Raw genomic sequence first — 15285 nt, forward strand, 5'->3', positions numbered from 1 at the left:
GGACACAATCAGGAAGTGGAACGACATTTATTGGATATTTCAAACTTTTTTAACAAATCAAAAACTGAAAAATTGGGCGTGCAAAATTATTCAGCCCCTTTACTTTCAGTGCAGCAAACTCTCTCCAGAAGTTCAGTGAGGATCTCTGAATGATCCAATGTTGACCTAAATGACTAATGATGATAAATACAATCCACCTGTGTGTAATCAAGTCTCCGTATAAATGCACCTGCACTGTGATAGTCTCAGAGGTCCATTAAAAGCGCAGAGAGCATCATGAGGAACAAGGAACACACCAGGCAGGTCCGAGATACTGTTGTGAAGAAGTTTAAAGCCGGATTTGGATACAAAAAGATTTCCCAAGCTTTAAACATCCCAAGGAGCACTGTGCAAGTGATAATCTTGAAATGGAAGGAGTATCAGACCACTGCAAATCTACCAAGACCTGGCCGTCCCTCTAAACCTTCAGCTCATACAAGGAGAAGACTGATCAGAGATGCAGCCAAGAGGCCCATGATCACTCTGGATGAACTGCAGAGATCTACAGCTGAGGTGGGAGACTCTGTCCATAGGACAACAATCAGTCGAATATTGCACAGATCTGGCCTTTATGGAAGAGTGGCAAAAAGAAAGCCATTTCTTAAAGATATCCATAAAAAGTGTCGTTTAAAGTTTGCCACAAGCCACCTGGGAGACTCACCAAACATGTGGAAGAAGATGCTCTGGTCAGATGAAACCAAAATTGAACTTTTTGGCAACAATGCAAAACGTTATGTTTGGCGTAAAAGCAACACAGCTCATCACCCTGAACACACCATCCCCACTGTCAAACATGGTGGTGGCAGCATCATGGTTTGGGCCTGCTTTTCTTCAGCAGGGACAGGGAAGATGGTTACAATTGATGGGAAGATGGATGGAGCCAAATACAGGACCATTCTGGAAGAAAACCTGATGGAGTCTGCAAAAGACCTGAGACTGGGACGGAGATTTGTCTTCCAACAAGACAACGATCCAAAACATAAAGCAAAATCTACAATGGAATGGTTCAAAAATAAACATATCCAGGTGTTAGAATGGCCAAGCCAAAGTCCAGACCTGAATCCAATCGAGAATCTGTGGAAAGAACTGAAAACTGCTGTTCACAAATGCTCCCCATCCAACCTCACTAAGCTCGAGCTGTTTTGCAAGGAGGAATGGGAAAAAAATTCAGTCTCTCGATGTGCAAAACTGATAGAGACATACCCCAAGCGACTTACAGCTGTAATCGCAGCAAAAGGTGGCGCTACAAAGTATTAACTTAAGGGGGCTGAATAATTTTGCACGCCCAAATATCCAATAAATGTCGTTCCACTTCATGATTGTGTCCCACTTGTTGTTGATTCTTCACAAAAAATACAGTTTTATATCTTTATGTTTGAAGCATGAAATGTGGCAAAAGGTCGCAAAGTTCAAGGGGGCCGAATACTTTCGCAAGGCACTGTATATAGACTTACACAGTAATTATGACTGGAGGACGTCCTCCAACCTATCAGGGCTCTTGCAGCATGAACTGGCATGTTGTCCACCCAATCAAAGGATCAGAGAATTAATCTAGTACTGAAAGCATAAGCTACAGCTAGCTAGCACTGCAGTGCATAAAATGTGGTGAGTAGTTGACTAAAAGAGAGAGAAAGACAATAGTTGATCTGTTTTTAACAAATTAATTTATTCCAAAATTAAGGAGAGAGAGAGAGAGAGAGAGAGAGAGAGAGAGAGAGAGAGAGAGAGAGAGAGTTTAGCCTACTCAAACACCCAGCTCAAACAGAGAGGGATGCTATGTTAGCTAGCTGGCTATGGCTATCCAACACTGGAACCCTTCCAAGTCAAGGTAAGCTTTTGGTTTTATTAATTTATTGCCACTGGGGCCTGCTAAACTGCTTTCTGACTGTACACTGTACTGCATGATTGTAGCAGATTTATTAGTTCTAGTAGTTCTGGTTGACTATGACGTGACACTGAAGTCCACAAGTGATGGAAAAGGTGAGATGAGGAGAGTATATTGATAGATGCTTGAAGGAACTATATACTAGAGGTCGGCCGATTATGATTTTTCAACGCCGATACCGATTATTTGAGGACAAAAAAAGCTGATACCGATTAATTGTCCGATTAAAAAAAAAAAGTATTTATATATACACACACACACACACACACACACACACACACACACACACACACACATTTTTGTAATAATGCCAATTGCAACAATACTGAATGAATAATGAACACTTTTATTTGAACTTAATATAATATATATTATGGGCTTTTGGATGGGTGTTCCACATGTTGGTGGTATTTTTTTATTTAGCCGTTGCTGACCCCATGCTTACATCTTTATGACAAATAAGACACCTTGCTTTCCCTGGTGCCAATTCCATGTAACAGTCCCACACTGGTGCTCTGCTTTTCTCTGCCATCTGTAAAACACACACACACACACAGCTCTGAAGTGACAATGATACTGAAGAGTCTGCTTAGGAGACAAATACTCTCAACTGTTTGAATAAAAATAGAGTTTAAGTTACCTGTGATGAATGTTGAAAACAAAAACTAATATTCTATATGCAGGAAATCCTATTTTAATAATTGGCATGGTAAGAATTGACTACCAAAGTGTGAGTCATAATTCCCATGACACCTTCTAGCAAAATCTGAAAAGCAGTTCCTTCATTCATTTATTCCATAGAATAATTTTAGATTCACTTAAAATAAGGTTGTTTCGTGTAGGCTTACACCACCTGGCCAATTTTATAACTGTGTAGATATCCATAGGATAAGGTAACTCTGATCAATATTGGCTAAATATAAGCGAAGATCATTTTTTTTGTAGAGTGGATTTATGAAAATATGTTGACAAACGTTACCTTATCCTAGTGGGATTTACACGGGTATCAAAACGCAGAGGCGGTTTAAGCACGAAACACAGACCTTATTTGAAGTAGATCAAGACATTCTCTATGGAAGACATGTACGGTAAAAAAAGGTTTCATCCGTTCCGTATTTCATCCAACGGGTGGCATCCATGAGTCTAAATATTCCTGTTACATTGCACAACCTTCAATGTTATGTCATAATTACGTACAATTCTGGCAAATTAGTTGGCAAAGAGCCAGGCGGCCCAAACTGTTGCAGAGACCCTGACTCTGTGTCCAATGAACGCTAGAGAAGTGACACAATTTCACCTGGTTAATATTGCCTGCTATCCTGGATTTCTTTTAGCTAAATATGCAGGTTTAAAAATATATACTTGTGTATTGATTTTAAGAAAGGCATTCATGTTTATGGTTAAGTACACATTGGAGCAACGACAGTCGTTGATTGATTGTTTTTTATAAGATAAGTTTAATGCTAGCTAGCAAACTTACCTTGGCTTACTGCATTCGCGTAACAGGCAGGCTCCTATTGGAGTGCAATGTAATCAGGTGGTTAGAGCGTTGGACAAGTTAACTGTAAGGTTGCAAGATTGGATCCCCCGAGCTGACAAGGTAAAAATCTGTCGTTCTGCCTCGTTCCTAGGCCGTCATTGAAAATAAGAATGTGTTCTTAACTGACTTGCCTAGTTAAATAAAGGTGCTAAATACATTTTTTAAAAATCGGCAAAATCGGCGCCCAAAAATACCGATTTCCGATTGTTATGAAAACTTGAAATCGGCCCTAATTAATCGTTCATTCCGATTAATCGGTCGACCTCTACTATATACACACAACAAGTTGTTTTTATGTGGCTGCTATGTAAGTGAACTGTGTTTGCGTATGACATGGGGTGTATTCATTGCGCCGATTCTGTTGAAAAACATGGGGATAAACATACCTGATATTGTCCAATTGAAATGCTTGTTTGCAACTGTTGGACTAATGATTACACCCTTGTACAGAGAAATGCAGGCAAGAGTGTGCAAGGCGGTATTGAATGTGTCACTGTCTGTCACCGGGATTATTCAAAATTCTCTCGACCTGTGCACCTACGTTGTAAACTTTCATTCATAGGCTAGGTTGTAGCAACCTCATGATGAGTACACGGTAAATGTAAGTATCACGTATTAGCCTAAACCTATCACTGTTACATTGAGCTGGGTGAATGGAATATGAATGACAGTCATCCAATACGCTGTAATAGAAATAAGGCCATGTTCATTAAGAAAATGATCATCCTCCCTCATCTTAAATGGCAACGACCGCCAATGACGTGCAGCAACAATCATGTAAGCTTGCGGGATCAGGCAGCGTTGGTGAGGCTAATGAAACATATACCAATTAATTTAATATTCTAAAAAGATTGATAAAATACTAGTATAACCACTTATAGTCATATAATAATCATATTAGAATTCATTTCCGCATCCTCATTGCTTATTCTACTGTAGTAAACACTACTTGTATCAAAGGATGAAATGATGATGATTAATACATGGGTCTAATGCTGACGTTATTTTACAGGGGTGCTTTGTGTTCATATCACATCTTCCACTGACCAGTCTGCCTCCTCCTCCTCGTCTTAGAATTTGAGCTACCCGGTGGTGAAGCACAGCTATTATCCAGGGTAAACAACAGAGGTGCCATAGAATACAGCTAACACATTACCTCCATGGAATACAGCTAACACATTACCTCCATGGAATACAGCTAAAACATTACCTCCATGGAATACAGCTAACACATTACCTCTATGGAATACAGCTAACACATTACCTCTATGGAATACAGCTAACACATTACCTCCATGGAATACAGCTAACACATTACCTCCATGGAATACAGCTAAAACATTACCTCCATGGAATACAGCTAACACATTACCTCTATGGAATACAGCTAACCCATTACCTCCATGGAATACAGCTAACACATTACCTCCATGGAATACAGCTAACACATTACCTCCATGGAATACAGCTAACACATTACCTCTATGGAATACAGCTAACACATTACCTCCATGGAATACAGCTAACACATTACCTCCATGGAATACAGCTAACACATTACCTCCATGGAATAGGGCTAACACATTACCTCCATGGAATACAGCTAACACATTACCTCCATGGAATACACATAGACCGGGATAGTACTCATCTGTATGTGAATACATGCGATGCACAGAACATCAGCCATGCTGAGGCAAGGGACAGGTTATTATATGGCGGTATTGCATGACTGTGTTAAGTCATACACTCACACTAATGCCAACCAGGTACACTGCATAGAGGGTAGCATGTGTTTGCCTCTCTCCACTCCATCTCTCCTCATTTCCTTTCTCTATCTCTTACTCTCTCTTTTGCCCTGTCTCTCCCCTCTGTCTATTTGGGTGTATTGACAGAACGATCCTGCAGTACCAATGTAATATTTTATCATGTTGTCCTTCCTTAATGGAAAATCAGCCTCTGTGTGCGTGCGTGCGGCACACACACACACACACACACACACCCACCCACACAGTTTTCCTTGGTGTCGATAAACAACCCATCTCAGCCTGTCACAAACCAGTGGGTGGGTGACCAGGGGGAACACCATTTCATAATTCACAAGGACCCGTTTGTGTCGTTGAGCTGAAAATAAAAGAGTGTAAGGGCTTCGTCGCTTAGACTAATTGCGCTGGCTAAGACAGAGGCTGGGGCTGATTTCACACACCACTACAAGGTCCTTGATAAAACACACACAAAGATAGACTGTCTGCAGTTTAACAGCCACTTGTCCACATGGCAATAGAGTAGAAACGGGACCAGAGTTAGATGAGAGAGACAGTAACAGCAGAGTCAATGGAATACAGTCCACTCCTGATACCTGAAGCAAGAGACACGGGATCGATCAACAGAACTGCACTTAAACTGACGTATGTTCACTTATCCGATGTGTACTTCTCAGGACTCAACTGTATATAAGGTAAGTTGAAACCAAACTGTCAGTTTAAACCAATAAAGCCTCCCACTCGCCACGGTTTTCTATTGTAAACAAAGCCCAGTCCATCCATTTAGCTGCTTATCTTTGGCCACACAAAGCCATCATCACTCCGGCCACAACGGCCTGCCTGCCTGTGGGAAACCCTTGATTAGATAAAGGAGAGTCACAATAGAAGGCCCACCCAGTCTTCTAACCAGTTATTGACAGACAAAACGTTAATGGGGGAAATGGAAAATCTAGTGTTCAGTGGAACAGCAGCCCAGAGAGAGACCTTTGTACCCAGACTCTGCTGGGAACTGCCTGTTGTCAAAGGAGTCTCTGGACAACACAGACAGAGCTGTTTCTAAGTTCAAGATGAGTGTTTCAACTTTGACATTATGTGGTTGCGTGCAGTGCATGCACATGGAATGTACAGATGTACATTACATGTGCATGAACTGCACGCAACCACACAGACAAATGACATTTTCAAGTACACAAGTACATACAGAACAGCTTAGAATGAATTGAAACACACAACCAATGTAAATAGTCCGGGGGGCCATTTGATTAATTGCTATGTCTTATGGCTTATGGCTTGTGGGTAGAAGCTGTTCAGGAGCCTTTTGAACCTATACTTGGGCTCCAGCAGAGACAACAGTCTATGACTAGGGTAACTGGAGTCTTCAACATTTTTTGGGGACCTTCCTCTGACACCGCCTAGTATATAGGTCCTGGATGGCAGGATGCTTGGCCCCGGTGATGTACTTGGCCGTACGCACTACCCTCTGTAGCACCTTACGGTCCAATGCAGAGCAGTTGCCATACCAGGCGATGATACAACCAGTCAGGATGCTCTTCATGTAGAAGCTGTATAACTTTGAGGATGTGGGGACCCATGCCAAATCTTTTCAGTCTCCTTAGGGGGAAAAGGTGTTGTTGTGCCTTCATCATGACTGTTTTGGTGTGTTTGGACCATGATAGTTTGTTGGTGATGTGAACACCATGGAAAGTGAAACTCTCGACCTGCTCCACTACAGCCCTGTCGATGTTAATGGGGGCCTGTTCGGCCCACCTTTTCCTGTAGTCCACAATCATCTCCTTTGTCTTGTTCACGTTGAGGGAAAGGTTGTTGTCCTGGCAGTCTCTGACCTCCTCCCTATAGGCTGTCTCATCGTTGTCGGTGATCAGGCCTACCATTGTCGTCAGAAAACTTAATGATGGTGTTGGAGTCGTGCCTGGCCATGCAGTTGTGGGTGAATGAACAGGGAGTACAGTAGGGGACTAAGCACGCACCCCTGAGGGGCCCCAGTGTTGAGGATCAGCATGGCAGACATGTTGTTACCTACCTTTACCACCTGAGGGACAACCCGTCAGGAAGTCCAGGATCCAGTCGCAGAAGGAGGTGTTTAGACCCAGGGTCCTTAGCTTAGTGATGAGCTTTGTGGGCACAATGGTGTTGAATGCTTAGCATTAGTCAATGAACAGCATTCTCACACACAGTTGAAGACGGGAGTTTACATACACCTTAACCAAATACATTTAAACTCAGTTTTTCACAATTCCTGACATTTATTCCTAGTAAAATTCCCTGTCCTAGTTCAGTTAGGATCACCACTTCATTTTAAGAATGTGAAATGTTAGAATAATAGTAGAGAACTATTTAATTCTGCTTTTATTTCTTTCATCACATTCCCAGTTGGTCAGAAGTCTACATACACTCAATTAGTATTTGGTAGCATTGCCTTTAAATTGTTTAACTTGTGTTCAACATTTCGGGTAGCCTTCCACAAGCTCCCCACAATAAGTTGGGTGAATTTTGGCCCATTCCTCCTGACAGAGCTGATGCAACTGAGTCAGGTTTGTAGGCCTCCTTACTTGCAAACACTTTTTCAGTTCTGCCCACAAATTATCTATAGGATTGAGATCAGGGCTTTGTGATGGCCACTCCAATACCTTGACTTTGTTGTCCTTAAGCCATTTTGCCACATCTTTGGAAGTATGCTTGGGGTCATTGTCCATTTGGAAGACCCATTTACGACAAACCTTAACTTCCTAACTGATGTCTTGAGATGTTTCTTCAATATATCTACATCATTTTCCTACCTCATAATGCCATCTATTTTGTGAAGTGCACCAGTCCCTCTTGCAGCAAAACACCCACACAACATGATGCTACCACCCCCGTGCTTCACTGTTGGGATGGTGTTTTTCAGCTTGCAAGCCTCCCCCTTTTTCCTCTAAAACAATGAGGAGGTGTTGTGGTGAATGCCAGGATAGCTCTCTCTATCTTCTCACAGACAGTCAACAATGAACACAGGGACATATTCTTAATTAAGACCCAGACTGATACACCAGTGTCACGCCCTGATCTGTTTCACCTGTCCTTGTGAATGTCACCTCCAGGTGTCGCTTATTTTCCCCAGTGTATTTATCCCTGTGTTTCCTGTCTCTCTGTGCCAGTTCATATGGTCTGTTTCAAGTCAACCAGCGTGTTTTTCCCGTGCTCCTGCTTTGCTATTCTCTCTTTTGCTAGTCCTCCCGGTTTTGACTCTTGCCTGTTTTTTTGACTCTGTACCCACCTGCCTGACCAGTCTGCCTACCCACCTGCCTGACCAGTCTGCCTGCCCTGACCTCGAGCCTGCCTGCCACTCTGTACCTCCTGGACTCTGATCTGGTTTTGACCTTTTGCCTTTCCACGACCATTCTCTTGCCTACCCTTTTTGGAACTAATAAATATCAAATACTCAAACCATCTGCCTCCCGTGTCTGCATCTGGGTCTGGCCCTCAGCCCTTATGCCCCGGGACCTCTGGTACTGACTGATGCTGGCCTGACTATGCCTGAAGAGAATGCAGGTTGGCATTTATTGGGTTGACTCATGACCTGGAGGTAGCTCTGCAGGGTATTCACTAGCTGGCATAGTCACACAAGTCATACCATTTTAAACCTAACCCTAACCTCACTGCTAACATTTACATTTAAGTCATTTAGCAGACGCTCTTATCCAGAGCGACTTACAAATTGGTGCGTTCACCTTATGACATCCAGTGGAACAGTAGTGCATCTAAATCTTTTAAGGGGGAGGGGGGGTGAGAGGGATTACTTTATCCTATCCTAGGTATTCCTTAAAGAGGTGGGGTTTCAGGTGTCTCCGGAAGGTGGTGATTGACTCCGCTGTCCTGGCGTCGTGAGGGAGTTTGTTCCACCATTGGGGGGCCAGAGCAGCGAACAGTTTTGACTGGGCTGAGCGGGAACTGTACTTCCTCAGTGGTAGGGAGGCGAGCAGGCCAGAGGTGGATGAACGCAGTGCCCTTGTTTGGGTGTAGGGCCTGATCAGAGCCTGGAGGTACTGAGGTGCCGTTCCCCTCACAGCTCCGTAGGCAAGCACCATGGTCTTGTAGCGGATGCGAGCTTCAACTGGAAGCCAGTGGAGGGAGCGGAGGAGCGGGGTGACGTGAGAGAACTTGGGAAGGTTGAACACCAGACGGGCTGCGGCGTTCTGGATGAGTTGTAGGGGTTTAATGGCACAGGCAGGGAGCCCAGCCAACAGCGAGTTGCAGTAATCCAGGCGGGAGATGACAAGTGCCTGGATTAGGACCTGCGCCGCTTCCTGTGTGAGGCAGGGTCGTACTCTGCGGATGTTGTAGAGCATGAACCTACAGGAACGGGCCACCGCCTTGATGTTAGTTGACCTTATGTCTAACCCTAAACATAAATTAAGTACAAAAAGCTAATTTTTGTTTTCATGGATTTTGACGATATAGTCAAATTGCCACTGGCCCATCTAGTGGAAATCGCTGAGCTCTGCCTCCAGGACAAGATTCATCCCAGTAAACGTCAATCTGCTCCAAAAATACTGTAGTGCTGCCAGGACCCTATGTGAGGAGGCCCAGAACCAATCTGTGAGGGGTTTGTTATGGAAATGTCCCTAATCTCAGACTGCTGCCTCCACTGCAGCACTACCTCACTGAGAATTCAGACCCAGTCACACCGCTATGCTGCCATCACATTCAGCACAGAGAGGAAAGAGGGGGAGAAGAGAGGAGATGAAGGGAGGTAGAGAAAGAAAATAGAGAGAGAGGGATGAGAGAGAAAGAGAGTAGAGGGAGCTAGAGATTGATAGAGAGAAAAGGAAAAGGGGGAGAGAGGGAGAGGAGAGGGAGCTAGATATGGAGAGAGAACAGAAAGAGAGAGCTGTGGTTGAGATGAGGTTCATATAAGGTGAACAAATGAAGGTGTGACTAAATCTACACTACAGTTGCTGGGGGAAGAGAGCCTGAGAGAAAAATGGGGGTGAAACAAAAGGTGAGATATTGATGGAGAAGGAAAGAGAAGGAGTCAAATGGAAAATGATTGGATGCCAGCAAATAGAAGAGGGGGAAATCGGAAAAGAAAGAAAGAATCAATGTTGTCCAACACGAATGCAAAGGAGTATAGTATACTACAAGCTGTATTCCATAAGAGGCATTGGTGCACTTACTGTACTGCCAGTCTGCCCATGTAATGTGGAGAAAGTGAAGACACTGGGACTAATTGCCTTTATTAAGGCGTCGGCATGCTTCCCAGCTGAAACAGTTCGTTTTGGACTTCGGTAAGGTTTTTTCCCCCAGCTGTTCGGGCACACAACATGTTTTCTATATACGCCCCTTCATCCGTGATTGGTCAACTGTAGGGATTCTTCAATAAAGTCTGTTGTCATTCAATGAGAGACGACTCGTTTTCAACCCAATTGTTTCATTGAGAAATACTGCACCAAATATCTTAGTTAGTTGGAAAATTTAAAAAAAACTAACATTTTTTAAAAAGATCTCTGCAAATCGGCAAAATTGACAATTTTGAGGAAGTATATATTGGCTACAGTACAGGGACAAACAGTACTATTGCCTCTTTTTTCTAGTTTTTCAAGCAAAGGTATTTTAAGGGATAAAGGAGTATGCGATCAACCTCGTTCGGTTCGCCTAGCTGACCTCGGCTAGCCGCCAGCTGAACTGAAGCATGTTGACGCCTTTAGGGTCCTGCCTCATGTCCACTCCAAGCGTGACAGCCATAGACGCATGTCTATCTACTGTAACTCTACATTACTGCTTCCACCCTTGGACACAAGAAGAAAGCTGCAGCGGTCTTCGAAGCGCGCTGTGTGACACACAGGACCTAGTCGTATCAGCGTCTCCATCTAAAGGAAAAGCAGGTGGCCAGATGGAGCCTATTTCCTCCCAGTCAGTCAATCTCAAATTGGATCAGCCAGTGGTGCCTATATGCTACAATACACAGGGGCTACATCTGCAGTTAGGGCCATCACAGGGGGAAATAGCTAGGCTACATCTCTCAGAGAGGGAGAGGAGCGGCTGGAGGAAACAGCTAGGCTACATCTCTGAGGGGGAGAGGAGCGGCTGGAGGAAATAGCTAGGCTACATCTCTGAGGGGGAGAGGAGCGGCTGGAGGAAATAGCTAGGCTACATCTCTGAGGGGGAGAGGAGCGGCTGGAGGAAATAGCTAGGCTACATCTCTGAGGGGGAGAGGAGAGGCTGGAGGAAATAGCTAGGCTACATCTCTCAGAGGGGGAGAGGAGCGGCTGGAGGAAATAGCTAGGCTACATCTCTGAGGGGGAGAGGAGCGGCTGGAGGAAATAGCTAGGCTACATCTCTGAGGGGAGAGGAGAGGCTGGAGGAAATAGCTAGGCTACATCTCTGAGGGGAGAGGAGCGGCTGGAGGAAATAGCTAGGCTACATCTCTGAGGGGAGAGGAGCGGCTGGAGGAAATAGCTAGGCTACATCTCTGAGGGGGAGAGGAGCGGCTGGAGGAAATAGCTAGGCTACATCTCTGAGGGGGAGAGGAGCGGCTGGAGGAAATAGCTAGGCTACATCTCTGAGGGGGAGAGGAGCGGCTAGAGGAAATAGCTAGGCTACATCTCTCAGAGGGGAGGAGCGGCTGGAGAAATAGCTAGGCTACATCTCTGAGGGGGAGAGGAGAGGCTGGAGGAAATAGCTAGGCTACATCTCTGAGGGGGAGAGGAGCGGCTAGAGGAAATAGCTAGGCTACATCTCTCAGAGGGGGAGAGGAGCGGCTGGAGGAAATAGCTAGGCTACATCTCTGAGGGGGAGAGGAGCGGCTGGAGGAAATAGCTAGGCTACATCTCTCAGAGGGGGAGAGGAGCGGCTGGAGGAAATAGCTAGGCTACATCTCTGAGGGGGAGAGGAGCGGCTGGAGGAAATAGTTTGGCTACATCTCTCAGAGGGGGAGAGGAGCGGCTGGAGGAAATAGCTAGGCTACATCTCTCAGAGGGGGAGAGGAGCGGCTGGAGGAAATAGCTAGGCTACATATCTCAGAGGGGGAGAGGAGCGGCTGGAGGAAATAGCTAGGCTACATCTCTCAGAGGGGGAGAGGAGCGGCTGGAGGAAATAGCTAGGCTACATCTCTCAGAGGGGGAGAGGAGCGGCTGGAGGAAATAGCTAGGCTACATCTCTCAGAGGGGGAGAGGAGCGGCTGGAGGAAATAGCTAGGCTACATCTCTCAGAGGGGAGAGGAGCGGCTGGAGGAAATAGCTAGGCTACATCTCTCAGAGGGGAGAGGAGCGGCTGGAGGAAATAGCTAGGCTACATATCTCAGAGGGGAGAGGAGCGGCTGGAGGAAATAGCTAGGCTACATCTCTCAAAGGGGAGAGGAGCGGCTGGAGGAAATAGCTAGGCTACATCTCTCAGAGGGGAGAGGAGCGGCTGGAGGAAATAGCTAGGCTACATCTCTCAGAGGGGGAGAGGAGCGGCTGGAGGAAATAGCTAGGCTACATCTCTCAGAGGGGGAGAGGAGCGGCTGGAGGAAATAGCTAGGCTACATCTCTCAGAGGGGGAGAGGAGCGGCTGGAGGAAATAGCGAGGCTACATCTCTCAGAGGGGGAGAGGAGCGGCTGGAGGAAATAGCTAGGCTACATCTCTCAGAGGGGGAGAGGAGCGGCTGGAGGAAATAGCGAGGCTACATATCTCAGAGGGGGAGAGGAGCGGCTGGAGGAAATAGCTAGGCTACATCTCTCAGAGGGGGAGAGGAGCGGCTGGAGGAAATAGCTAGGCTACATATCTCAGAGGGGGAGAGGAGCGGCTGGAGGAAATAGCTAGGCTACATATCTCAGAGGGGGAGAGGAGCGGCTGGAGGAAATAGCTAGGCTACATATCTCAGAGGGGGAGAGGAGCGGCTGGAGGAAATAGCTAGGCTACATCTCTCAGAGGGGGAGAGGAGCGGCTGGAGGAAATAGCTAGGCTACATCTCTCAGAGGGGAGAGGAGTGGCTGCAGAACTTATTTTGTGATGCTAATACTAGGACATGGCGAGGCGTCTCACACCAGCTCAAGCCAGCTCTCACTCTCTCCTTACAGACAACTGAGCAATCTCTGCAATGAAGTCAAAGAGGCAGTGCACTCACAGGTAAAGGTATAACTAGCTCAAAAGGATGTCTGTCTGTCTGTCTGTCTGTCTGTGTGTGTGTGTCTCAACTGTGTTTGTGTGTTTTCAGGGGCATATCACAGTTCAAAATGTAGCTCCTAAATTGAATACCGCAGGGAGAGAGAGAGAGAAGGGGAGTTGGAGGAAAGAGAGAAAGGGAATGAAACAGTGAGTCAAAGGGAGAGAGGGATAGAAAGGGGAAAGAAAGCAAGCATAAGAGAGAGGGAAAATAGAGAGATGAGGAAGTGAAAGAGAGAGACAGAAGACTGCAGAGTGATGGCTTGATTAATGAGAGGACTGATGAAAGACTCATGTTGACGCCAACGGACTCAGCTCAGCAGCACACAATGCAGGGAGGAGAGGGAGAGGGGGGGGGTGAAGAGAAGGAGAAAAGAAACAGAACAGATTAAAAGGAGAAAAGAGAGACATTGGAGCATGCATCAACCTGGTCAGGTCAACCAAACTGAATCTACCATTCACAGGTCAAAGACACTATTTACATTGGCAGGATTAAAGAACAGCTCCTCATTAGACAGAGAGGGCCGTTTGAGCTACAGAGCAAGATGGTCTGTGTGACTGGAGAAGAGGGGTAAAATACAACACAACTTTATTGTCCATAGTTACAGCGAACAACAGAAATGAATTTTCAGACACACAGTTGAGAGGAGCACAGGGTCAAGCTGGATGGAGAGCATGGTGTGGGGTTACGGGTCTTGCTCAAGGGCCAAACGGTAGGGTTATTTTGGGTTAGAATATGAACCCAGCAGCCCTCCAGTTGCCAGATCAATTTCCCCCCTTTCACAACGCCCGGACTGGGATTTGAACTGGCGACCTTTCGGCTACATGTCCAACTCTTTAGCCGCTGGGCTACATACCGCTCCCTGGGTGACTCTCAGAATGACATTGAAACTAAAGCCACACTAGTAAATGTGTGAATTATTTCTGATTGTGGTGGTTGATTGTATTTCGTGATGAGCTTCATCAGCAGTTTATTTACTCATAGGATGAATTGCAGATACAGTGCATTCGGAAAGTATTCAGAACCTTTGACTTTTTCCACATTTTGTCACGTTACAGTTATTTTCAGGTCTCTCCAGAGATGTCCGATTGGGTTCAAATCCAGGCTCTGGCTGGGCCACTCAAGGACATACAGAGACTTGTCCCGAAGCCACTCCTGCGCTGTCTTGGGTGTGTGTTTAGGGTTGTTGTCATGTTGGAAGGTAAAACTTCACCCCAGTCTGAGGTCCTGAGGCTCTGGAGCAGATTTTCGTCAAGGATCTCTCTGTACTTTGCTCTGTTCATCTTTCCCTCGATCCTGACTTGTCTCCCAGTCCCTGCCAATGAAAAACATGACCACGGCATGATGCTGCCACCACCATGCTTCACCATAGGGATGGTGCCAGGTTTCCTCCAGACTTGACGCTTGGCATTCAGGCCAAGCGTCCTTTAGGTGCCTTTTGGCAAACTCTAAGCGGGCTGTCATGTGCCTTTTACTGAGGAGTGGCTTCCACCTGACCACTCTACCATAAAAGGCCTGATTAGCGGAGTGGTGCAGAGATGGTTGTACTTCTGGAAAGTTCTCCCATCTCCACAGAGGAGCTCTGGGTTATTGATCACCTCCTTGACCAAGGCCCTTCTCCCCCGTTTTCTCAGTTTGGCCGGGCGGTCAGCTCTAGGAAGAGTCTTGGTGGTTCCAAACTTCTTCCATTTAAGAATGATGGAGGCCACTGAGTTCTTGGGGACCTTCAATGGTGCAGACATTTTTTGGTACCCTTCCCCAGATCTGTGCCCCTGACACAATCCTGTCTCAGAGCTCTACTGACAATTCCTTCAACCTCATGGCTTGGTTTTTCCTCTGACATGCACTGTCAACTGTGGGACCTTATATAGACAGGTGTGTGCCTTTCCAAATCATGTCCAATCAATTGAATTTA

At 45.8% G+C, this 15285-nt stretch overlaps 1 protein-coding gene across 4 annotated transcripts in view; it reads right to left on the reverse strand.

The window, feature by feature from the left end:
* The window catches only part of LOC115107800 (calcipressin-2-like), a 126801-nt gene that overhangs the window by 76718 nt on the left and 34798 nt on the right, over positions 1 to 15285 (reverse strand). The gene's annotated exons all lie outside the window — the stretch shown is intronic.

The sequence above is a fragment of the Oncorhynchus nerka genome, linkage group LG24 (assembly GCF_034236695.1).
Source record: "Oncorhynchus nerka isolate Pitt River linkage group LG24, Oner_Uvic_2.0, whole genome shotgun sequence".
NCBI classification, from domain to species: Eukaryota; Metazoa; Chordata; class Actinopteri; order Salmoniformes; family Salmonidae; genus Oncorhynchus; species Oncorhynchus nerka.